At 46.6% G+C, this 26,786-nt stretch overlaps 1 protein-coding gene and 1 pseudogene across 1 annotated transcript in view; one reads left to right on the top strand and one right to left on the bottom strand.

The window, feature by feature from the left end:
- Positions 1 to 26,786, bottom strand: part of LOC141006168 (NACHT, LRR and PYD domains-containing protein 3-like) — a 467,008-nt gene that overhangs the window by 11,841 nt on the left and 428,381 nt on the right. The gene's annotated exons all lie outside the window — the stretch shown is intronic.
- LOC140993949 (heterogeneous nuclear ribonucleoprotein L-like) lies at positions 8,737 to 26,195 on the top strand (annotated as a pseudogene).

The following is a 26,786-nucleotide window of genomic DNA, read 5'->3' as shown; positions in this document are numbered from 1 at the left end:
GCTGTAACACCTGCTATAGACAAGTGACAGGTGTGTGCAGACACGGATTAATGCACAGGCTTCCCTAGGCTGCAGCCTAGGGGCCCCACAGCCGTGGGGAACTGTTAAAACAAGGTGATTTCATCCCCCCCCGACTTTCTCCTAAGGTATTAAACCGTTGGCCCGCCCTCGCGGTGTACCAGCGTACTAAAAACAAAACAGCACTGATTGGGCAGACATGGGTCACCTCATCCAATCAAGCTCATCGATTCGATTTGACCTACCTGTGTGCTAACTGGAGTGTGTGTGGATCATATTTGCCAAAAATTCTCCTCCACTGTTAAACATGGTGCAAAATTACATTTTTTTCTGGGAGAGCATGATGCATAAGGGGGGCCCACATAAAAAATAGCCTAGGGGCCCATGACTACCTTAATCCTCCTCTGGGTGTGTGCCTTTCCAAATCATGTCAAATCAATTGAGTTTACCACAGGTGGACTCCAGTCAAGGTGGAGAAACATCTCAGAGATGATCAAGAGAAATGGGAGGCAGCTGATCTAACTTTCAAGTGTCATCACAAAGAGTCTTAAGACTGATGTCAGTGTCATATTTCAGTTTTTCCTTTTTAATATATTTGCAAAAAATACATTACATTTCATTATGTTACATTACATCCTGCACCAGAGCCAAAGTAGAACATTTTTAAATTAATTTATTTTATTGGCAATCAGATTTAAAAGAACATAGATTACACAATAATGAGAAAATGCTGAATATCAGATCTGATAATCTGTCGACACACAGTGTACAGTATATACATACATGTACTGTATTATAATTTATAGATTATCAGATCTGATGCAGCATGTAATCTGTAGAGTAACTAGTAACTAAAGTTATCAAAGTACAATATTTGCCTCCAAAATGTAGAGGAGTGGAAGTATTAAGCATCAGAAAGTAGAAATACTCAAGTAAAGTACAATAATCTCAGTAAAGTACTGAGTAGATGTAATTAGTTACATTCTATTAGTGAATATTTGTTCCTGCCTTCTTCGACCACTCAGCACAAAACCTCTGACAGACATGAAGAAGCACTAACTCTGACCATTAAGACGTGGACACATCCGCTGCTCATCAATACCAGAATGATTAATAAGCTATAATATTGATAATACCAACACAACTGCACATGATCAGTAGTGAGCGTCAGGATTAAAGAGTATTTTCCGTCTTTAAGTCGCTATAAACTGAGCCGTCATCAGACTGCACACAACACTGACCAACAGCCCCTGAAGGTATCGCAGCCTTCAGTGCAGCGCTCATGTAGTCGTGTGGTGATAAAGTCACAGTAGTCAGAATATATGTGATGTGTTCATGTGGAGCAGTTATCTCATGAGTTCAGTATGTTTCTGCTGCTCTTCTTCTTCTCTGTGGATTCATTGATCAGCAGCTTCTATTAATGTCCTGATCATCAGCTGATCAGTGCTCTAATGAAGCTGATTATTGAGGAGGACTTTCTGCACCTGTTTGTTGTTGAGGTGTTTTTGTGCCCAGAAAGCTGCAGTGCTGCTATCAGCCACCAGGAGGAGCTGTTTTCATGTATCCAGTGTTCAGCTCCTTCAGACTGAAGCTCAGACTGACTTCATCACAGTGGTGGAAGAAGTAGCCAATCAAATCCTTTACTTCTGTATCCATAGCAACACGACAGCACAGTGGAACAATGAATGAAATGAACAGATGCAGACGATGGCGTGTTGTTCATACACAATGTGGTGAGAGCAAAAATCTGTTGATAAATGTCTTCAAAGCTCACGAAGACATGTTGAGCTTCATTCTTGACTTTGGACAGTTTGACAAAAACAGTCGTTGACTCAAGGTCGTCTTACTGGCATCCTGTCGGAGCTTTCAGTCACATTCAGTGGCTGTCGTCAGCAGATCGAGTTCATGACAGGGAAGAAGAATCACTGATGAATAAATAAAGTCTCGAGGACTCAGTATCCTGAACTAAATAATATTTTGTCCCTGAGTGAATAAATGTGACTGTCATCATGTTTTCTATGATCACCACTGACTCACAGGAGCTGGTACCGTTGGCTGCAGTGACACGTTGTGTTCGTGTCGGTGGGAAGGCGTCAGGTGCTGTTTCTGAAAAAGAAAAAGAAAAACATCACTACCAGACATCTGAAGGTGGGAACGCCGGCGGCTGCCTGATAAGAAGGACACACGGACACGGAGGCTGCGCTGACGTGTTGAAGCTTTTTCACAACAAGGAGGTTAATGAATGACAGAAGCGGTCGACACTCGGTCCTCCAGCATCCAGAGCCACTTCACAATGTTTCTCCATCCACCTGCTCACAGGACAGAAAGACTCCTTCTCCAGACCCAATACTGTCACTAACACCATGATCGTGTGCTTTTTTAATATTTAACGTAGTTGTTGGTGGTTTAATGACATGAAGTCGGGTTTACAACCCACATTTGACACATTACTGTGCTTTTAAAGGTGCAATACGTAAGAATTCATTCTCCCAACAAATAGGGGGCAGCATGATGCCAGAGTCACTGCTAACTGTTGCCAGCTGTATATTTTGTATACACCCATGTCTGTAGCTTATGTTAGCTTGTTAGCTCGGTTAGCTGTGCAGTTAGCTGGACTTCCAGGGGTGTGAGAGAGAGGTTTTCAGGCCCGTGGCTAGCTTGTTAGCAGCTAACGTCAGTAGATATCTCTTCAACAAAAAAACACACGAGGTCAAAACTTCTTCACATCCTGTTGACCATTTTAATTTATTTTTTTTAATGTTTTGAACTCAAACTTACATATTTCACCTTAAAGGATGATTCTGATGGTGGATTTAGCATTCAGCACCAAAGTTACACACCCGGCAGAACTTTAATGCAGGAGATTACAGTTAAATAACATCTGACTGTAACTACACAGCAGGGTTGTGTTCGGGGGATTCGCTCTACTGACGTCAGTATTTCTAACATCCTGTTCTTTCTCGTGTTTCTGTTGATTTCAGTGTATAAATCAAACCTTCATGTCCGTGATCAACAGTTCAACACAGTGACATGGCTGCACGCACCAGATTATCCTTCCCTGCCTCTGTTTGCCACATTAACCTACAGTCACATCCATGAAGACAGTCAGACACCCAGATTTAGTTTAAGTTCAACTTCTGAGCGCTCGTTATTCTTTCATGTTGCAGAATCAAGTCAGTTGTTTGCACCAATCACATGAAATATGCAGTGCAGTGATGTTCATGTAAGGGAGGGGAGGGGCCTGATCTGCAGATCATTAGCAGACTTCCCAGCATGCATCGCTACATGAGAGTAAAAACTCTTTTTCATCGTGTGAAGGAAACATATATGACTGAAACTTGATGTGTGTCTTTAATACATTTCAATATCAATGAAAATATGTAAAAGTTGGTTTTATTTGTGCTCAAACACCAGAACACAGTAACTGTCAGCAAGTTGAAGGATCGTACTGACTCTTCAGAGGAACTTGATGGTTCAGATTAAGATGAATGTTTATAGATTATTTTTAATTCATGTTGTGTTTGTTCAACTTAGACTCCTCCTGAAAGAAAGAATTTATGTGAACTGATGATTTTGGGTAAAGCCAACTAACATAAACTAAACATGTCTACTACATTTAACTGAGTGTCTGAGTTTGTACAACTGGGGGGGGGGCAGCATGGAGGGGTGTGTGTGTGTGTGTGTGTGTGTGTGTGTGTGTGTGTGTGTGTGTGTGTGTGTGTGAGTGTGTGTGTCGGGTCAGCGTGGTGCTACAGCACTCTCTCTCTCAGCTCGGCTGCCTGCACGTGTGTCTCTTTATCCCCGAGGTAAGAACTTTTATTTTGAAACATCATGTTGATATTACAGGTGTGTGTGTGTGCGTCTGAAAGCAGCAGCACGTGTTCACAGAGTCACTGAAGTTGTGTGTTTAAATCAGATGTAATGGTCGTGTCATACTGAGACATTAACCCTGGAGAACATGTGCTCAGCTTGTGAGATGTTTGGCTTCAATGTAAAGGGCAGAAATGATTCATGTAATGTGGCTGATGTAGGGAGACAGCAGCACGAGTCACACAGCAAATATTCTGTTTCTCTCCTGTTCATGCTGCTGACACAACAATGATTTCATGAGACAGACTAACGTGTCCAATATGTTTTAAGACTCTGACTGAAAATATTTGACTTCTGCAGCTAAAAAGTGACAAAAGAACGAAAAATCCTTTAAAAGATACTGAAGAAAAGTTAAAACATGATGTTTCTAAGGCAAGTTCTGCACATGTGAGGAGAGTGTAGAGGATTTCTAAGCTGATTTATGGAGTCATCATCTCCTCCTGATGATATAAAGTCAGGCTCAGTTTAGAGACTTCACCTGACTTTATATCATCAGGAGGAGACGATGGCTGGATTTGACATTTTTGGGTGAACTGTTCCTTTAACATCTGCCTCCAAAATGTGCCACAGCTGTCCAGACAAATCGATCTTCAGACTTTTCATGCGCTTCTTGCTCTGTCGACTGTTCTCATGTTTTCTCCCCGGCTGAAGCATCGCCGCTGTTCAGGGACACGCGGGGAAGTTGTGCTGTGATGTTTATGCTGCTTGACCAGAAACAGCCCAGTGAAAAGTGTTTTCGGAGCACAGCGAGGGGTCGACGTGCAGACACATCTGCCGGCTGCGGACGACGAGGTCGACGCCGCTTTGAAGACGACAGCGAGCGCTTTTTAACTCTCTGACGCCGCGAGGCCTTTTGGGGTGCAGCTCAGCAGAACCAAATCACATTGTCTTTATTTTTCTGTTTTCCGTGGCGGGACAATAGAGCGGCCGCGGGGGGTCCGTGTTCAGTGTCCACTGTCCTCTAATTGATGCTTTGTCCGTCCACGTCTCGCCTCGTTAGAGCACCTCAGAGCTCGCAGGCCGGAACAAATCCAACATGTCATCTGCGCTCAGGTCTGCGCCAACTGTGTGTCGGGTGCAGCGCTCAGAAAAGTGCTACTTTACACCAATGCAGATGAATTTGGAAACACAATTGTCACACATGTTTACAACACTTTACAAAAGGGTACACAAAATGAGTCATCACTAGTTTGGCAGTTCATGTGTGTTCATGTTGATTCACAGATATTTATGAACTGATCATTACGTAATGATTCATTAATGTAGTCTGTTCTCCACTGACTCATTATCGACTATACAGCCTTTGAATCACTTGTTATTGAGGAATTAATCATTAACGACTGATTAACTATCAAGTGGTTCCTGATTCGCTCCTCAGTAACTACCAGTGTTGGTGTAACGTGTTAAAAAAGCAACAATATGATTAATAATAAATACCATCATCAAACCTTCATCAGGTACGTTAATGTTCGAAGGTTTGATGAACAAAACATGATATTTAATAAGCTGACGAGTAGCTCTCCTGGTGAAGTTCACGCCTCATGCAGCTCCTGAGGTCGAGGTTCAGGGTTTGAATCCTCGCTGTAGTTTTTGCTGCAGGAAGTTAAATTTGGCGTCATAAAAACTTGAATTTTGAACTTTAGAGGTCTGTGACTGACGTTAAAAAGACGTCTAACATTACATTAACGTTGAACCCTGTAAGGACGTCACGTGGACATCAAGAGTGAAAAGATGTTTCGTTCTGGCTCCAGTGGACGTCTTTTTAACGTCAGCGAAGGCGTCTTCTCAGTGGGTGAAAACAGTCTCTGTGTTTCTCGAGTTTTAAAAACAAAGTGAGGAGAGAAAAGAGCGAAGACACCTGAGAGTCCTCGAGAAGGAGAACAAAGAGAGCAGATGAGACAAATCAAACTGTTGTGGTGCTCAGTTCTCGTCAAACGTCTGATAAAATGTGTTTAAAGAACAGCGTTAACTTCTTCTGCTGTTATGAAACGCAGGATGTGACCGTCTGTCTGTTTGTAGTCTATAACACGAGTCGTGTGTTCTGCTCAGTATGTACTTGAAGTTCTGACCCTGATCTCTGGACCTCTCTCCACTTTCCTCCAGACTTCCTCCTTTCACCTTCACCCACGTCCTCAGAGCACAGCGCCCTCTGCAGGCCGTCACCATGGTAACGTGTGTGTGTGTGTGTATGTGTGTTCGGCTCCTCGGGTCGGGTCGGGTCGGGGCGACTTGTTAATCTCTGCAGGCAACTGTGACGTCATGCGTCTCCTCACATTCACCTGCAGAGATGATCCGGTCGCTCTGCTGCCGTCGGTACTGATCAGTAACGGACTCACTGCTGCAAGAGCTGGAAGTAACTAAGTACTTTACTCAAGTACTGCGCTGAAGAAGTGTTTTGAGATTCTTGTACTTTACTCGAGTATTTCCATTTTTTGCCTCCTCGTTATTTTATTGTTTCAGAGTGAAATACTGAACTTTGTACTTCATATTCATTAGAAACTTAAAGCAGCTCTGTGTAGTTTTATACAAGACATGTAATCTTTACAATATTAATGAGGTAATCACACAAACTGTCTCCATCAGTGAATAAACAAGCTGCTCTCAGAGGAAACACTGTTTGAAGCCAGAGAGGTGGCAGGGTCCGCCACGTATAAACAAAGTTTTATTCAGTCGAATCAGTCATGGAAACAAAGAGAGACATTTCTTCAATTAAACTACAGACTGCTCCTTTAATCTACAGACTGCTCCTTTAAACTACAGACTGCTCCTTTAATCTACAGACTGCTCCTTTAATCTACAGACCGCTCCTTTAAACTACAGACTGCTCCTTTAATCTACAGACTGCTCCTTTAAACTACAGACTGCTCCTTTAATCTACAGACTGCTCCTTTAAACTACAGACTGCTCCTTTAAACTACAGACTGCTCCTTTAAACTACAGACTGCTCCTTTAAACTACAGACTGCTCCTTTAACCTACAGACTGCTCCTTTAAACTACAGACTGCTCCTTTAAACTACAGGCTGCTCCTTTAAACTACAGGCTGCTCCTTTAAACTACAGACTGCTCCTTTAAACTACAGACTGCTCCTTTAAACTACAGACTGCTCCTTTAAACTACAGACTGCTCCTTCAATCTACAGACTGTGGGTTCTGTTGGTCCAACAGAAGACGTGTTATTGGAGCAGACTAGAACAAGTGTTCTAAGTGGACCAGAACCTGAAATCGGCCGTCTGAAGCGGAGGAGCTGTAGCTGTCAGCTGCCCCCTGGTGGCAGCCGGAGGCATCGTCCACATCTCCAGACATCCTGCTGTCAGCGGGTTAATCAATAAAGAGACGGAGGAGCTGATCAGCAGCAGCACAGTGAGTCAGAGGACGCTGCGTCCACAGGAAACAGCTGCGTCCAGTTTAATCTCAGCTGGCAACTGTGAGCTGTGAACGCCTCACAGAGTCGGCCGAGGTTCACCTGAACGCAGCACCGTCACTTCCTGTCGGAGGGCCGGGTCATAATTCTGATAATCTCATAAAACAAAGCTCAGATTTGAACTCGACCTGTGTTTTAACACTAAAATGTGACTTTCATGTGAAAATGGAGGAAGTCAAACATGTTGTTGTTAATCTGACAGATGCTAACATGCTAACACCATCATATGGAGTGGAGAGCCGTCTGACCTGCTGCTGTAATATCTGCTGCTGCTCCCTTTAGTCTGTTTACTAACCTGCACATTAGCACCTTTAAAGATACGCTCAACTAGCTGTTAGCAGCTCCTGTTGGTGGCTCCTGTTAGCGGCTCCTGTTAGCAGCTCCTGTTAGCAGCTCCTGTTAGCGTCTCCTGTTAGCGTCTCCTGTTAGAGTCTCCTGTTAGCGGCTCCTGTTAGAGGCTCCTGTTAGAGGCTCCTGTTAGCGGCTCCTGTTAGCGTCTCCTGTTAGAGTCTCCTGTCAGCGGCTCCTGTTAGAGGCTCCTGTTAGCGTCTCCTGTTAGAGTCTCCTGTTAGAGGCTCCTGTTAGAGGCTCCTGTTAGAGTCTCCTGTTAGCGGCTCCTGTTAGAGGCTCCTGTTAGAGGCTCCTGTTAGCGGCTCCTGTTAGCGGCTCCTGTTAGCGTCTCCTGTTAGAGTCTCCTGTTAGCGGCTCCTGTTGGCTGCTCCTGTTAGCGGCTCCTGTTGGCTGCTCCTGTTAGAGGCTCCTGTTAGCGGCTCCTGTTAGCGGCTCCTGTTAGAGGCTCCTGTTAGAGGCTCCTGTTAGCGGCTCCTGTTAGCGGCTCCTGTTAGAGGCTCCTGTTAGCGGCTCCTGTTAGCGGCTCCTGTTAGAGGCTCCTGTTAGAGGCTCCTGTTAGAGGCTCCTGTTAGCGGCTCCTGTTGGCGGCTCCTGTTAGCGGCTCCTGTTGGCGGCTCCTGTTGGCGGCTCCTGTTAGCGGCTCCTGTTAGCGCCTCCTGTTAGCGTCTCCTGTTAGCAGCTCCTGTTGGCGGCTCCTGTTAGCGCCTCCTGTTAGCGTCTCCTGTTAGCGTCTCCTGTTAGCAGCTCCTGTTAGCGTCTCCTGTTAGCAGCTCCTGTTAGCGCCTCCTGTGAGCAGTGCACCAGGGATGATCACTGTGTTACACTGAGACTGAAACTGTGGTCGACGGACTGATGTTGAAGATACTGCATCAGGAACTGATTGGAGAGCGATGCGAGGCCGTCAGTCCCTGATGCACTGCCTTCAGCATTAAAGACGCTCCACACAGTGACCACGTGGACGACCTCATCACCAACCAGCCAATCAGAGCCAGAGGTTGAATCCACACAAGGACACGCGATGTGTTGATCCTGTCTGAATTGTGTCATGAACACACACATGATGTTGTTGAGTTTAAATGTGTGGAGTGACAGGAGAGAAGGCAGGTGGAGATGTGATGCAGGCTGCAGGTGTTCGTGTGGACCATGTGCTGAAGAACTGGACTAAACCAGAACCCACGGTCCACACCGGCAGCGTCAGTACCAGTCTACACATGGACTGTGATCAACAGGTCAACAGGTCAAAACCAGAATGAGACAGTGTGCCAGGCTCAAACATGAGGATGTCTCCACCTGCTGGACTCTCACTGTCATCACGCCCTTCATCCTTTTCTTCATCGTCACAGTGAGTTCTCACTTCACTCAAAGACAAAACAACTGGAGGTGAAACATTTTGCTCACGAGCGAAGCGAACAGACGTCTGACGTGATCGCGACAAATAAAAATCAGACGTATAAACTCATAAGAATTAAAGAAATCCTCAAAAGAAAAATCGTTGTTGTGTATTTCACTTCAGAGACGATCTTTGTGTGTCTGTGTGAGGCTGGAGTGTTTGACAAAGATTGTTTATTCATGTGATGTTTCACTTTGACAATTAAAAAAAGTCCAAACTGCTGAAGCTTTTATTAACCAGCGGTCTGTCTGTGTGTATAGTTCAGCTGTGAACATTGTAACACCTTCATGAATGTTTGTTACCAGTGAAATAACTGAACTGAAGTTTAATTACCTGTAAATGATCTGTTTACTAACGATGGTTATTATAAAGTGTGGTGGTAACGTTGACGTCAGTGAGAGAGAGACAGTCGGTGATGACGTTTCCTCTTCACCAGCTGAACAGGTGTGAAGCTGCTGTGGTCACCTGACCTCCATGTAGAGGAAGCAGCTGCAGAGACGAGTCCTCCTCTCAGTCTCTCGTCGAGCAGTGAGTTGTCTCCTGACATGCTGTGGGATGACAGACTCACCACAGCACCAGATGTAGATTAATCCGCCACTGAAAGTAGTCCCCAACAAACAAGCACTGCTACTTCCTGTTTGTCTGATGAAAGCTCCAGTGAGCAGCTGTTTAAGGAAATGATTGAACCTTTCTAAACATGAAACTACATTTTTGTGAGGAGTTTTGTTTACGGTTTCATGTCTTCAGTAGGAACCAATGAGCTCAGAGCTGAGAGGCACAGACAGGAAGTGAGACAGGATTGAGAGACTGACCGACATGTTGGTTTGAGTCAGAACATGAGATTAGTTGACAATAAGAGAAGCGGAGAATAAAAGCAGACACATGTTGGACCGAACAAACAACGTCCTGGATTATACGTCCACTTAAAACTCCCAAACTCTCTTCAGAACTCCGTCAGAATCAGGAGGGCGGGTTAATCAGCAGGGATTAACGGGAGCAGCAGCAGATATTACAGCATGTAAATGAGTTGTTACAGGGTCGGGCTCTCCTGGTGGATTTAATGTTTTCTGTCATGATGGTTCTGAATGCTGCATCGTAGGCAGCTGGACGTGTTTCAGCTTGTTGAAGAAGTTTCACCTCTCATCCAAGAGGCTTCTTCACTTCTAACTAACTGGAGGAGCTGCAGGCTTTTAAACCATGTGTGGGAGTGTCCTTACAGAGTCCTTAGGGCCACTTGTTAGTCGTTGACCCGACCGACCCAACCCACATGAAGGCCAATTGGGCCACTCCCACACTATCTAAGGACACTCCCATACTATGTAAGGACACTCCCACACTCTGTAAGGACACACCCACACTATGTAAGGACATTCCACACTCTGTAAGGACACTCCCACACTATGTAAGGACATTCCACACTCTGTAAGGACACTCCCACACTCTGTAAGGACACACCCACACTATGTAAGGACACTCCCACACTATGTAAGGACACTCCCACACTCTGTATGGACACTCCCACACTATGTAAGGACACTCCCACACTCTGTAAGGACACACCCACACTATGTAAGGACACACCCACACTCTGTAAGGACACACCCACACTATGTAAGGACAATCCACACTCTGTATGGACACTCCACACTATGTAAGGACACTCTGTAAGGACACACCCACACTCTGTAAGGACACTCCCACACTCTGTAAGGACACTCCCACACTATGTAAGGACACACCCACACTCTGTACGGACACACCCACACGCTGTAAGGACACTCCCACACATAGTTTAAAACCCTGCGACTCCCCTCCAGTTAGTCAGAACTGGAGAAGCCTCTTGGATGAGACATGAGACGTCTTCAAGAAACTGAAACCAGTCCAGTTGCCCGCGACACAGCACTAGGAGGTACCAGGACCTGGATGATGCTGGTGTTAGCATGTTAGCATCTATCAGATCAGCAGCAACATTTTAGTCTTCCTCCATTTTCACACAGAAGTCACATTTTACACCGAGCTGAGTTGTAACCTGTACTTAGTTTTATGAGATTATCAGAATAATCAATCAATCATGTTTACTTTGTTTTTAAGAGATAAAAAAGTGAAAATGTATCAAATAGTGACTTTTGTTCTCTGTGGGAGGATGCACTTTTAATCCAGAATAAATCTGTTGCACTCATTTCTTTCATTTGTATCATTTACATAAATAAAACTGATTACATCAAAAGAAAAATGCGTTATCAGTGACTACAATAATGGTTGAAGGTGATGTACTGATACTAGGCAGAGTGAGACCTCCTTGTTTTTTAACAATCTTTGGAGAGAGAGAGAGAGAGAGAGAGAGACAGAGAGAGACAGAGAGAGAGAGAGAGAGAGACAGAGAGAGAGAGAGAGACAGAGAGAGACACAGAGAGAGAGAGAGAGAGAGAGAGAGAGAGAGAGAGACAGAGAGAGGGAGAGAGAGAGAGAGAGAGACAGAGAGAGAGAGAGAGACAGAGAGAGAGAGAGAGAGGTCTGTCGTCTCTTCCTCCGTTTTACCGAAAATCTACATCCGTGAATTCACCTCCTGAGATGGAGGAGACAGAAGACAGAGGAGGAGCAGGAGGAGCAGCAGGAGGAGCAGGAGGAGGAGGAGGAGGAGGAGGAGGAGGAGGAGGAGGAGGAGGAGGAGGAGGGTACCACCGGACAGCCAAGCGGCTCCGGACCGAGGAGGAGGCCGGCGGAGAGGAGCTGGAGGACGGGGAGGAGGAGGATGAGGACTCCGCCGCAGAGGAGGCTGCGGGGAGCGGCAGCGCCGAGGACAGGAGCCGGAGGAGCGGAGGGAAGGTGAGGGGACGAGCTGTGCGCGCGTGTGCGTGTGTGTGTGTGTGTGTGCGTGCGTGTGTGTCTGTACTGACACGTGTAGATGACAGATGCTCCTTTAACTGAACAACCAGCCTCTGTTCTGTCACACTGCACCTCCGCGAGCTGTGAGTGATGAAGGCAGGTGTTTGTTCTGTGTCAGGAGAAGGTTCTGTGTCAGGAGAAGGTTCGGTGTCACTGGGTCAGACTCAAGTGTCTCTGAGGTGATGATGCAGCTGCAGCTCCGAACCTGCAGCTGCACCACAGAGACGCAGCTGAACATCACCTCCGTCAGTGTTCATGCTCAGAAAGTCCGTCAGGACAAAAGTCCTCAGGCAGAAGATCCAAAGGTGACGTTTAGAGACGTTCTGGTACCATCTGGGTCATCTCAGGTACCGAGTTATGTATTTCACTTACATGTTACCATGGTGCTCAAAACACAGTCTGTAGATTAAAGGAGCAGGCTGTAGTTTAAAGGAGCAGTCTGTAGTTTAAAGGAGCAGTCTGTAGTTTAAAGGAGCAGTCTGTAGATTAAAGGAGCAGGCTGTAGTTTAAAGGAGCGGTCTGTAGATTAAAGGAGCAGTCTGTAGATTTCTCTTACTTGTGTTTTGATACTTATTACATTTACTATCAGACACCGTGAGACTTTTTCTTGAGTGTGACTTTGGGGGAGTTTTTACAACACTGATGAGCTGACACCAGAATAAACTCACTAAATGTGAAGAAAGGAAATATTTTTCCTTCCAAACAGAAAAATCCACCCGTCTGACCTCAAGTTTCTCTGTGACTGAACTCAGACGAGCGTCATCGCCTCGTTAACTCATCGTCAAATACACTTCATTCAAACTGGACACAAGCTGGACCACAGTCACCAGAACAGTGTTGGTCTGTCTCCACGGTCGCCTCTGGTTCGGTCCAAATACATCCTCAGCTCACAGAGTAACGTGAAAATATTCTGGCTCTACAGCTGATCTGTCTCTCTGTCCTCTCCTGTCCCGCCTGCCGTGTCTTCTCGTCTCCGGAGTCATAGTCCTGGTCAGAGCCGCCTGTCTTCAGACTGATCTCCGTCGCTCTCGTGTTCACTGGAGGCAGCTGAGCCCGGTCACCTGTGGTGCCTGTGGCGCCTGCTGCCATGGCTAACTGAGCCACTGGCTAACAGCACAGTGAGCAGCAGCTAGCTGTTATGCTGCCCCCTGTAGTTTGGAGCTACCTTTGTTTTCTGGCCATTTCTTTACAGATTGCACCTTTAATCCAGCTTCAGTGCAGCTTCTTAGAGAAGTCTCAGGTCGGACTGTCATGTGGCTCCCAGATATTTGCAGATATTTTTGTATTTCCTTGCAGATTGTTGAGGGGGTTTTATCTTTCATGTCATCAGCGTCTCTGGCTCAGATCCTCCACTCGGAGAGACAGTGTGGCCTCTCTGGGAGGTTCTGGCTGCGGCAGGAAGTGAAGCCATCTGTCGACCTCGATGAAAGGACCTGTGAGTCTGTCGGTCAGCAGGTCGGCTCACACTGAATCCTGCTCAGGATCAGTGTCTTAATACTCATCCGCATCCAAACGTGAGGTTCACGTTCTTGTTTATGGAGTGACTTGTTTTATATCATGTAGATATTTCTCAAGGTTTTACCTGATATGTATTATAACACATGGACAGACAGACAGACAGGAGGACAGACAGGAGGACAGACAGACAGACAGACAGACAGGAGGACAGACAGGAGGACAGACAGACAGACAGGAGGACAGACAGGAGGACAGACAGGAGGACAGACAGACAGACAGACAGACAGGAGGACAGACAGGAGGACAGACAGACAGACAGGAGGACAGACAGGAGGACAGACAGGAGGACAGACAGACAGACAGATCTCAGCGCTGTCGACCAGTGTTTCCTTGTCATTATTTCCTCCTGGAGTCTCAGGATGTCTGAGTTCTCCTCCTCTCTGAGTGAAGTGCTCTCAAACAGACAGAACAAGATTAAATATTAAAATAATGATATAATTAAAATAAAATGAATAATAAAATAATTAATCGTCAGCTCTTGTGTTTCTCTACACCGGTCAAATCAAACGCAGGTCTAATTGTACCGCCAGCGTCGCCTCCTCATGATTTGCATGTTGTGAATGGTCCGCTGTGCTGCAGTGGATTATCTCAGAGGTGTAACTCTCTCCAGGCTCCAGCCCATCAGAGCAGCTTTGATCACACGTTTCTATGGTTCAGATCAAACAGAAACCGTCAGTCTGACCCCCCCCGTCCTTCAGAGGACGACGTGTCGGCCTCAGAGAGCAAAACCAGTCCTTCAGATGCTTTCAACCATGAAATGAAAAACAAAGGAGTTCCCTTCATTTATTCAGACGACTGCTCCAAACATCCATCCACCATCCATCCATCCACCATCCATCCATCCATTCATCCATCCATCCATTCATCCATCCACCATCCATCCACCATCCATCCACCATCCATCCACCATCCACTCATCCATCCATCCATTCATCCATCCATCCATTCATCCATCCACTCATCCATCCATCCATTCATCCATCCATCCATTCATCCATCCACCATCCATCCACCATCCATCCACCATCCACTCATCCATCCATCCATTCATCCATCCATCCATTCATCCATCCATCCATCCACCATCCATCCATCCATCCACCATCCACTCATCCATCCACCATCCATTCATCCATCCATCCATCCATCCATCCATCCATCCACCATCCATCCACCATCCACCATCCATTCATCCATCCATCCATCCACCATCCATCCATCCATCCACCATCCATCCATCCATCCACCATCCACTCATCCATCCATCCATCCATCCATCCATCCACCATCCACTCATCCATCCATCCATCCACCATCCATTCATCCATCCACCATCCATCCATCCATCCACCATCCACTCATCCATCCACCATCCACTCATCCATCCATCCATCCACCATCCATTCATCCATCCACCATCCATCCATCCACCATCCATCCACCATCCATCCATCCATTATTATCCTCCATTGCTGTTCATGAATGTCTGGTCATCAGCGTCGTTAACGTCATGACGTCAGTGTGAAGGTCAACGCTGAATGGCTTTCAGACACAGCGTCACACCAAATCCTCGCTTGAGTTCAATATTTTCAGCTCACACCAATTCATGACGCGTCATTCACGCTGCCCGGCACAAATAACATTAGCAAATTTGTGCATATTTGCGTCTTTTCATTGACTTTGTTTATAATCCACGTGTGAATAACTCGCCTCGAGTTTCTGAACGCACCATCAGAGTGTTAAACCTCGTTCAGACATCACACAGCCCGACGTTTACAGGAGCTGCACAGGGACAAACTGTCAGTCTGTCACATCTACACTGTTCACACACACACACTGACACACACACACACACACACACACACACACACACACACACACACACACACACACACACACACACACTGTCTCCCCCTCATGCAGTGAATCCAGGCTGTGGCTGATGGCGTTTATAAATGATGAATCATCCTGGCTCGTTAGCCGCGTTAAAAGCTCGTTGGCTCAGCGGCTGACACAGCTAATTACAGATGAGCTTCAGGGAGGAAGAAGAGGAGGTGATGAAGACGAGGCAGCTGGAGGGATGAAGATGGGGGAGGAGGAGGAGGAGGAGGAGGAGGAGGGTTGAGTTGGGTTGAGGCCACAGAGTCAGACAGAGCTGTAATGATACAGAGGCCTGACAGGAAGGAAGCAACATGACACTGAACGCTCACTCACACACACACACACACACACACAGACACACATTTACCAAAATAAGCAGAGGCTCAGTCACCATGGCGACCGGGCTGTGCGAGCTGCACCTCCTTTGTACTCCTGCAGAGAAGAAACACGGGGAGGAAGCTCTAAACTTAAAATGGTCTCAGAGTCAGAAAAAACTCCTGTAGACCAAAAAAACTAGCAAGAATTTTATCCAGACGAGCTGAAGCAGGACGGTGGAGCTGCAGCCTCCACGTCTCATCACCCTGCGTCCACCTGTCATGTGACGTTTGTGCTGCGGTGATTATATTCGCCTGAATAATCTCTAAACGGTGTCCTCTGACCGTCCAGACGGGACGAACTCTGAGTTGACCAAAATGGTAATTAGCTCATCTGAGTCGGCTTCAGAGTCACCAGTGATTAACCCTCAGAGCAACAGGCTGCAGCTCCTCACACTCACACACCAACCACCCCAGATCATCTCCACAGATGAACTCCACTCTGATGTTTGAAGTGTAAATTAAATGTGTAGCAGTAAAAAGCTAATGCTCGGCTACAAACAGACGACATCACGGTCACATGACTTAAACGTCTCCACCACTGAGCGTCTCACTGCACAATTACTATCCAGGTTTTCTATAAACTGATCAATGTACGAGTTGTAAAGTCAGAGTCAGAACAGTGTGTAACTAAAGTGGCCTGTGAAGACGGACTAGTGAGCAGATGAGATGAGGCAGCTCACGGTGGACGGATGCTGTGAGTCACATCTAGAGATCAGATTATGTGGAGGTCAACACCACAAACAGGCCCAATCAAAGTGTTTCCTGCAGTGGTTGGTGTGAAGCGACTGAGCCTGCAGCCTCCACCTGCTGCACAGAAACAGGTCAGGCTGCAAACGCTGCAGCGCTGCCTCCACCTCTTCCTGACAAGCACACATGTTTCTGTCAACTCGTTGTTCTCGCTGTGACATTTTCCGACCGTAACCGTCGTGACTTCTTCACGCTGACGTCGATCAGCGACGCACCTGCAGTCGTGGGAACAACACATGAAAATCAGTCAAGTTTCATGTTGTTAACGTTCAGACTCTCTCTGCCATTTAAAGTCCTGCAGGGGCCCGAGATTAAGATTAAACTGAACAGAGTCCAGGATACATTTCTGAGAACAGGAAGTGAACAGAAGTACTCTGGCCTGAGGTACAAGTTCAACAAGAGAGTTGTGAGTTGTCCTGGTGATCTGAAGGGTTGAACTGTCAGAGGAGAGTCAGCTGTTTGGTTGAACTGAGACTGAGACCAGGTGAAGAGGTCCAGAGTCGCTGGTTTAATGTGAACACTTGTGTTCTGTACGTTCAGATAATCTGATCACTAACGATCAGCTGCAGCTGTCACGTCAATGATTGTCTCAGGACGACATTGTAACCTTCATGCAGCTGGAACCACATTAGTACAAAAATGTTCTGTGTCAGAAACTTTAAGCCATAAAAATACTTTATATTAATATTAATATTACTTTCACTGGTTTACATTGTTCAACCTGATAATAACCACCAAACATTCATCACCATGTTTAAATACCAGAACTAAATGTGGTCTGCATCAGTTGCATGAGGGTTCAGTGAAGGTCAGCGTTGGAGGCGGAGCTGCTCAGTGCTGCATGAAGACAAATGGTTCAACTTCACGGGACAAAACCAGCCGGCGAGCGTCTGCTGCAGCTCCGGCTCACCTGTCATGAGGAAAAGCCTCCTATAGGACACAAGGGAAACAGCATGTATTTGTAGACGTGTGGATTTTGTGTTGATGTGGTGTTGATGTTGTGTAGATACAAAGTATTGTACGTCAGTATGACATTAACTTAACACGACAACTTGAACAAAAGACATGTGGTGATGTTGGTTAACGTAACGTTGGTGTGAGAGTCTTGATGACCAGGTCGGATGGAAATAGTAGCAAGAATCTAAAAGTTGCACGTCAGTACAAATCTGTCCAACAGATGAAGGCGTTCAGTCGACTGCTGTTGAGAAAGAAATGTCACCGAGCTTGTGAATCTCTTTGATTTCATGCCCACACATCAGAGGACAGAACACGCACATGCAATCCTGCAGAGACGCTGTGAGACAGACGAGATATCTGGTGAGCTGCTTGATGCTGTGACTCAGCTGCTGTCTGTGCAGAGATGGTGTGAAGATTCCTCTGCCTCATGGTGGAGCTGAGTCTGGTTCCCTGACAGAGACCAGGAGTTTATAAAGAAGAGCTTCAGTGAAAACACTTCAGAGAGTTCGTCACAGGAAACCACGGAATTAAACAACATCGACGTCCCTCCATTCAAAACACTCATCACAATGTAAAGTTTATACGTGTGTGTGTGTGTGTGTGTGTGTGTGTGTGTGTGTGTGTGTGTGTGTGTGTGTGTGTGTGTCTGCAGGACGGCGTGGAGGACAGCCACCGCATCCCTCCGTCCCCGGTCGTCCACGTCCGAGGGCTGTGTGACGCCGTGGTGGAGGCCGACCTGGTGGAGGCGCTCGACAAGTTCGGCAACATCTGGTAACATTTGACCTTTAAAGTGTTTTTATCACACGTCTTCCCCCAGATGTCACCTGCAGCGCTGCAGCTTCGCTCCGTTCAGAGGCTGAGACTTCCTGGAAAACAAACATGTTGATGCACTCCAGTGTTCACACGTTAACTCCTCACTAGATTATTTTGTGTCGCTGCCACGAACGTATAAAAACAGTCTGTAGATTAAAGGAGCAGTCTAGTTTAGTTGAAGAAATGTTAATGAGCAGAGTAAGATCCTCATTGGCTGATGAACCCTGCCACCTTTCTAGCTTCAAACAGTGTTTCCTCTGAGAGCAGCTTGTTTATTCACTGATGGAGACAGTTTGTGTTATTACCTCAGAACTACACAGAGCTGCTTTAACTCTTTAGCTTTAAGCCGCTAACTGTTGCTAACCAGCAGCGCCCCGTTGAACACCTCTGAACCGAGGCCGTACGCAGCCTCAGAGATCACTGGAGGACAGTTACAGTACCGAGGTGCTTCATGGAGATCCTGATGGACAGATACAGGTAGTGACCGCTAACTGCAGCTAAATGTAGTTGCTGTTAGGTAGTTAGCTTGGTGAGCTGAGCAGCTAGCAGTCTTATTTCTAGCCTCACAAATTCAACGCTGATGGCTACGGACGTTTCTGTCCCGAGCTGCTTCAATACTGACGACTTACAGCTCAGTAAGAGTGAAACGCTGCAGCATTGACTACACTGAAGCTTCACAGTCTAACTGCCGTTGGTTGCCTGACGTGTCTGATGTCCGTCAGAAGAACCTGAGTTAGAGACAGTGACCACAACAAACGTCCCTGCAGCTTATCTGGTTTCATCTCAGCAGCACTTCCTCTGCTGCTCAGCTCTGATCAGGTTCTCTGTCAGCGCTCGCTCTCTCTCCTCTTTCATTAGTCTTTGTGATCAGCATCTCTGCGTGTGTCATGGAGACTGAAAACAGTTGTTACAGCCATCGTCACAAATATTCACTGTTCACGGTGAACGGATCATTCAAAGACGCACTAACAGGGTCCTTCTGCAGAAACAGAGCAAATTATTCCAGAACTCATCGGCTCCACGAATACACAGACACGTGTTAAAAGTAACACCAGTGACGATGTTCATGAAAATGCATTTTACAAAATGGCTGCTTCAGAGCCTCAAACCACATGTAAACCTCAATAGATGATGTCGTTCAATCCATTTGTAGCAATGAAGTCGCTCAGTGGCGACATCGACTCAAAGCTGTGAAAATGTCTTCTGACTGAACCAGGTCCTGTCTTCATACATCCGCAGGAAGTGAAGTGATGTCATCAGTGTGGTTTTTATTTCAAAATGAGGGATGGCAACACCAGTGAAGAGACTCCAGAGGAGGAGTACTTTCATTAAACACTGTAATATTTGTTTCAAATTCAAAATACGGCACTTTAGTTTCACACGACTGTGAGGACAAGTGATCTGTGGTGCTTCCACTGATTAACAAACAAAGTGACTAATTGATGACCAAGAGTCAGAGCAGCAGAACGAACATGTTTCTAATGCACTAAATGATGTTCTTCCAGATTTCTTTAACCAGAGTCTCTAGTTGAACTGATCAGTGCCGCCGGTATGAAACCTGTAACGCAGGAGCTCCCTCGTTTAACACTGATGACCTCAGGTCTTTCAGTCATGAAAACAAAGAGAGTTTGATTATTCAGTTTGTTTATCAGCCAATGAGGATCTTTCTCTACAGACTGCTCCTTTAAAGCACAAACAGAAGTGCTACCTGTTCCCACCTGAGTGAAGCTCCGCCTCCTCTGACACACCTGTGCGCTCTGTCTGCAGTTATGTGATGATGATGCCGTTCAAGCGTCAGCTCTGGTGGAGTTCGACAGCGTGGAGAGCGCCGAGCGCTGCGTGTCGCGTGGAGCCCGCGAGGCCGTGTGCGTCGCCGAGCAGCAGGCCTTCTTCAACTTCTCCACCAGCCAGAGAATCACCAGACCCACCAACGCAGACGACCCCACCAGCAGAAACAAGGTTCTGCTGCTGTCCGTCCAGAACCCGCTGTACCCCATCACCACCGTGAGTCTTCATCCCAGAACCACAACTGCAACATCCTGCACCTTTACCTAACCTCCAGCAGAACCTGCAGCACCCAGCTCTGATTCATCTCTGTGCTCTCTGTCCCTCAGGACGTTCTGTACAGCGTCTGCAACCCCCTCGGCAACGTGCTGCGAAATCGTCATCTTCAAACGAAACGGCATCCAGGCCATGGTGGAATATCCTGCATCACGTCTGTTCACAGGATTTCACAGATCCACTTCAAACTTTACCTGTTACCATCGAAATATACTTAAAGGAACAGTTCACCCTTTAACATCTGTCATCATTCAGTCCACAAAACACATCTGGAGCTTCACAGATAAACAGCTTCCTCTCTTATAGTTTTTCAGGTCAGCTGTTTAGGAGAACAACAAAGACTCTTCCATGTGCAGAACTTGACTTAGAAACATCATGTTTTTAAGTTTTCTTCAGTATCACAGTGATCCAGTGATAGATGTCTGTACATCCACAGGTTCACTGCAAACAGGAAGTGCTAACAGCTAATTCTGCTAAGTTTTAATGGAGTTAAAGTATTTGGGTTTTTTTTGGTTGTTTCTCCGTTTTAAATCAAGTCTCCAGCTGCTTCAGTTGTTCAGCAGAACGCTGCAACTCTGTTTTACTGTGAAGCTCCAGAAATGTTCTGTGGACTACGAGACTTCACCTGACTTTATATCATCAGGAGGAGATGAGATGGCTGAGCCTGACTTTATATCATCAGGAGGAGATGATGGCTGAGCCTGACTTTATATCATCAGGAGGAGATGATGACTGAGCCTGACTTTATATCATCAGGAGGAGATGATGGCTGAGCCTGACTTTATATCATCAGGAGGAGATGATGGCTGAGCCTGACTTTATATCATCAGGAGGAGATGATGACTGAATACTTAGTATTTGGGGTGAACTGTTCCTTTACGATATGACATGTAAAGGTATTCATCATGCAGAACAGCTCATTTCAGAATCATATTATATTTGGATTATAATTATTGATTCATCACTGAGCATCAGAGATCAAGTTTAGTTAGATTAAAGCTGACGATGAGGCTTTTAGAGGAGGGTGGCGGTTCTGTCCTGTGATTGGCTGGTTGCTGGTCATCCTGATGAGTCATCCTTAACGAGCTCGTTAACATTTGAGTCAGTGGAGGACGCTCAGAAGGCCAAACTGTCTCTGAACGGCGCCGACATCTACGCCGGCTGCTGCACGCTCAAGATCGAGTACGCCCGGGTAAACACACACACACACACACACACACACACACAGAGCGCTCTGGACAAACACACACTCAGGCGCATGCACACATACACACCTTCACTCTCATGCCCACACACACACACACACACACACCCAGAGGTGCTGTGCTCTGTCGCCCCCTGCAGCCCAACAGACTGAACGTCGTCCGCAATGACAACAGCAGCTGGGACTACAGCAAACCCCTCATCCTGCAGCGAGGTAACACACACACACGCACACACACACACACACACACACACACACACACACACACACACACACACACACATATCATTGTATATGTCATTATATGGTGATGACATCAGTGTTGTCTTCTCCTGGTTTTACAGGCTCGTTACAGTGAAGTGATGTCACTGTCTGAACTCGTTACACACTCAGTCATTATCTGCACATTACTGATGAAAACTCGCTGCGTTCAGAGTTTCTGTCACAATGTCCATATCGAGGTATTTGTTCTGATTATTCATGAAGCGCTTTGGAGGAGACTTTTCTATTCCCAGATATCAAGTCTGGTTCACTGGGATGTTAATTACACGAACAGATGAGCACGAGGGATCAGAGCTGAATCGTGTTCCAGTTTCACCTCTCATCTAACTGACTGAAGCTCTGTGTGTGTGTCCTTACAGAGTGTGGGAGTGTCCTTACATAGTGTGGGAGTGTCCTTACATAGTGTTCCCACAGAGTGTGGGAGTGTCCTTACAGAGTGTGGGAGTGTCCTTACAGAGTGTGGGAGTGTCCTTACAGAGTGTGGGAGTGTCTTTACAGAGTGTGGGACCCAGTGGGTCCGGGTGTGTTGGGCTGTCCGGGGAGGGAACTCCAGTCAGCACTAACAAGAGGTCTGATGCTGCGTCCTCTCACTCAGTGTCCCGCCCACGACACCGTCTGATTGGCTACAATTAACAGCCTATAAACACTGAGTGATCTGAATCTGTGTGTGTGTGTGTGTGTGTGTGTGTGTGTGTGTGTTGCAGAGAGAGCAAAGGGGGAGGCAGCGTCAGGCCATCCTGGGAGAGCATCCATCCAACGGCTACGGTACAAGACTGTCTGTCTGTCCTGTCTGTCTGTCTGTCTGTCTGTCTGTCTCTCTGTCTGTCTGTCTGTCTGTCTCTCTGTCTCTCTCTCTCTGTCTGTCTGTCTGTCTCTCTGTCTGTCTCTCTCTCTCTCTCTCTCTCTGTCTCTCTCTCTGTCTGTCTGTCTCTCTGTCTGTCTGTCTGTCTGTCTGTCTGTCTGTCTGTCTGTCTGTCTGTCTCTTCCAGCTGACAGTCCCTGACTGTCTCTTGTCTCCTGTGTGTCTCCTCAGGCCCACACTGCCCCCTGCTGCCTCTGCCTGCTAACAGCAGGTACAGGAGGAGCAGTGAGGAGGTGCAGGACATGATCTCCTACCCGCTGCTCCTCCCTAAGACCTCCTCCTCATCCTCGTCCTCGTCCTCCTCCTTCCTGTGCCACGGAGCCTCAGCTCGGTCGCCATGGTGAGCGGCTCCATCCCGCCAAGATGAACTGCAGCTGCATCTTCAACCTCTTCTGTCTCTACGGCAACGTGGAGAAGGTGCGTGCTGCCCGCCGCCCCGCCCCTCGGAGGACAGGTGAGGTCTCGAAGACAGCTGAGCTGATTGGTTGTGTTTGCAGGTGAAGTTCATGAAGAGCGTTCCCGGCACGGCGCTGGTGGAGATGGGCGATGAGTACGCTGTGGACCGGGCCGTCACTCACCTCAACGGCATCAAGGTGTTCGGCAAGAAACTCAACATCTGGTGAGTGCTGACGAGACCCTCACCGTCCGTCCTGATTGGTCAGATCAACCTGCGTCTGAGTGACCACCTGTGATGTGATGTCACTTCCTGCTCTATATGAAACAAACCTGTCCATCCATCCATTCATCTTCTTCTTCTTCTGCTTCTTCTTCTTCTTCTACTTCTTCTTCTTCTTCTCCTTCTTCTTCTTCACGTAATAGAGGAATGAGAGGAGCCCACAGTTCTGTCATGTCCCTGACTTCCTTTGTTTCTGTGTTTTCTTGTTGTCGTTCATCATGCACCTCCTCCACCTCCTCCACCTCTCAGTGTGTCCAAGCAGCAGGCGGTGATTCCCAGTCAGGTGTTTGAGCTTCCCGACGGCAGCAGCAGCTACCACGACTTCAGTCTGACCAGGAACAACCGCTTCAGCAGCGCCCAGAGCAGCAGGAACATCATCCAGCCGCCCGCCGCCGTCCTGCACTTCTACAACGCTCCGCCCACCCTGAGCCAGCACCAGCTGCACAAGGTGAGGAGTTTTTCAGTTTCAAAGACTAAAGTTGAAGGTAGCATCAGTAGGATTTGTCCCAGCTGTTCTTGAACGCACCACAAAGATGGTTGATTGTTGAGTCTCATTCCCAGGACGTCAAATAGCCACATTCAGTGAAATCAGGGACATTTGGACAGTCTTTTTGTCATGAAACAGTCCAGACGTGGGAAGTAATGAAGTACAAATGCTTAAGTAGTAAGTTTATCCAGTTTACCAGCTGTGAGACAGTCTGACCTCACTCGTCTGTCTTCCTCTGCAGCTCTGTACTGAACACAACGTCCCGGCCTTCACAAAGTTCAAGGTCTTTGATGCCAAACGTGAGTTTAACCAATCACACAACACACGAGGAGCTATACTGTATCAATACAACTGTAACTTCACAGATAAATAGTTCTGAATATAAAATACATTCAGTATTTAGCTGTCTGTCAGCTCTTTCTCTGTCCTCTTCCTCTTCCTCCCAGCAGCCGGCTCGAAGACTCTGTCCGGTCTGCTGGAGTTCGACGGTAAAACTGAAGCTGTGGAGGCTCTGACCGTCCTCAACCACCATCAGATCAGAATACCCAGTGAGTTCTCACCTGAAGCCGACACAGTACAGAGCTGTGGTCCCAATACCAGACATCTGTAGCATGTTAGCATGTTAGCACGTCCTGTCCCCTCGTCTCAAAGTTTGTTGAACGTGTTTTCAGTTAAATGTGTGAAATAAGGTGTGTTACAGGCTGAGCATATAAACTCATCATTAACTGTCCACAGTTTAATTATAAAGCTCTTCATGTGTTAAAAACAGTTAGCGGTTGCTAACAAGTGTCTGAATGAGACTACAGAGGTTGTCGGGGACATTAAACGTCCTCACAGCGAACACGGAGACTCATCTGCTCACTAGTCCGTCTTTACAGGCCACTTTAGTTACACACTGTTCTGACTCTGACTTTACAACTCGTACATTGATCAGTTTATAGAAAACCTGGATAGTAATTGTGCAGTGAGACGCTCAGTGGTGGAGACGTTTCAGTCATGTGACCGTGATGTCGTCTGTTTGTAGCCGAGCATTAGCTTTTTACTGCTACACATTTAATTTACACTTCAAACATCAGGGTGGAGTTCATCTGTGGAGATTATCTGGATGAACAGAACCTGGACGGATCAGAACCTTCAGGTTAGTTTCTGTAATAATCCAGAATCCAGTTCAATAATCCCACAGAGGAACCAGAGCGATGCTGACTGCAGTTAGCTGCAGACACACGACATCATTACAGGAGCATTGTTTACAGGCAAGAACCAACAGCCTGGATGAATAACAGTTTACCCACAGTCTTAATGCTAAGCTAGGCTAACACATCCTCAACTGTGTGTGTGAGATGATGCATTCAAAGGATCTACTTATATTTCAGCACTGAACTCATGAACCTGTAGTATGTTGAGACTCATATCATAATATGTTAAGTGCTGCAAATGTTAAATGTTATGTCAAATCTCAAAAGTCCGAGTGTCCTTGAATGCACCAACAGGAAGAGTTTTTAAAACTCGGTCACATGATCATAACAAATCAGTGGAAAACAGTCAGTTAAGATGAGACACGTGGACGAGTGGATGGTGGAGAATACACACTTGAATCATTATAACATTTATGATTAATTATGGGAATAGTTCATGTTTACAGAAGAAGAAAGAAACTCCTTTTCCTTCTCTGTCTTCACGTTCACACATCAGCCAGCAGATGTCAGCAGCATGATGCTCCCTGATGTGACTGTTGTAACATCTGTGCTCCGCAGACAGCTCCAACCCCTTCACCCTGAAGCTCTGCTTCTCCACCTCCTCCCATCTGTGAGTCGGGAACACAAGATGGCCGCCACAGTCGCGTTTGATCATCACGTTGGGTTTGTGTGTTTCTTGTCGACTGGAGCAGGAAGTGACCAAGTCATGAAGAAGAAGAAGAAGAGGAAAAGCATCTTGATGACCTGAACAGCTGTTCCTGAACGACGTCAAGCATCAGTGAAGTTCATTAAAAACTCAGGGAGGAATCAACCAATCAGATCGCAGCCAGCACGAGACAGACATGAGACGTTTTATGTGACTAAATGTACATGTAACTTTATTTGATGAGCACGATGCAGGTGTTTTGTTGTTTCTCTGGATTTAAAGTATAATTTAACTTTATTTTTACAGTTGTTGTGACAAAGGTTAGAAGATGTCTCAGTTTGATTCACTGACTTCAGCCTGTTTATTTAATGTGAAGAAGGTCAGAAGACACTCGTTCAGGCAGCACTGGTTCACTGTTTGAGTTGAACGTGTGACTTCTCTTCAGAAGAGGAGGTTGGCTGTTGGTCTGCGGAGCTGTAGACACCTGACAGCCAATCACAAGCTGTCAGTCTGTACCTGTGGATGATGGTGGTAATAAAAGTGGTGTCGGTATTTTGTTCTGTGGTTCTGATCAAACTGAGCTGTGACGGCAGGACAGCAGCGTGTCTCCGTCAGCAGAGACTCGACAGGTTCGTATGATCACTCACCATCATTGTTATAGATCTACGACAGATAAACACAATAACTGCACACTCATCACAACAAGTCATGATGAGGCTCCCTGAGACTGAAGAGACTCTGCACCTGTCCTCAATGTCACCTGTTATCAGAGACACAGAGAGAGAGAGACACACACACACACACACACAGACACACAGAGAGAGAGAGAGAGAGAGACAGAGACACACACAGAGAGACACAGAGAGAGAGAGAGAGAGACACACACACAGACAGACACACACACACAGAGACACAGACAGACAGACACAGACAACCAGAGACAGACACACACAGACACACAGAGAGAGAGAGAGAGAGACACACACACAGACAGACACACACACACACACAGACAGACACACACAGAGACACAGACACACACAGAGACACAGACAGACAGACACAGACAACCAGAGACAGACACACACAGACACACAGAGAGAGAGAGAGACACACACACAGAGACACAGACAGACACACACA

The sequence above is a fragment of the Pagrus major genome, chromosome 1 (genome assembly GCF_040436345.1).
Source record: "Pagrus major chromosome 1, Pma_NU_1.0".
Taxonomy (NCBI): domain Eukaryota; kingdom Metazoa; phylum Chordata; class Actinopteri; order Spariformes; family Sparidae; genus Pagrus; species Pagrus major.
Note: the sequence above shows the minus strand (reverse complement) of the source record. Positions and strands in the feature narration are given on the sequence as shown.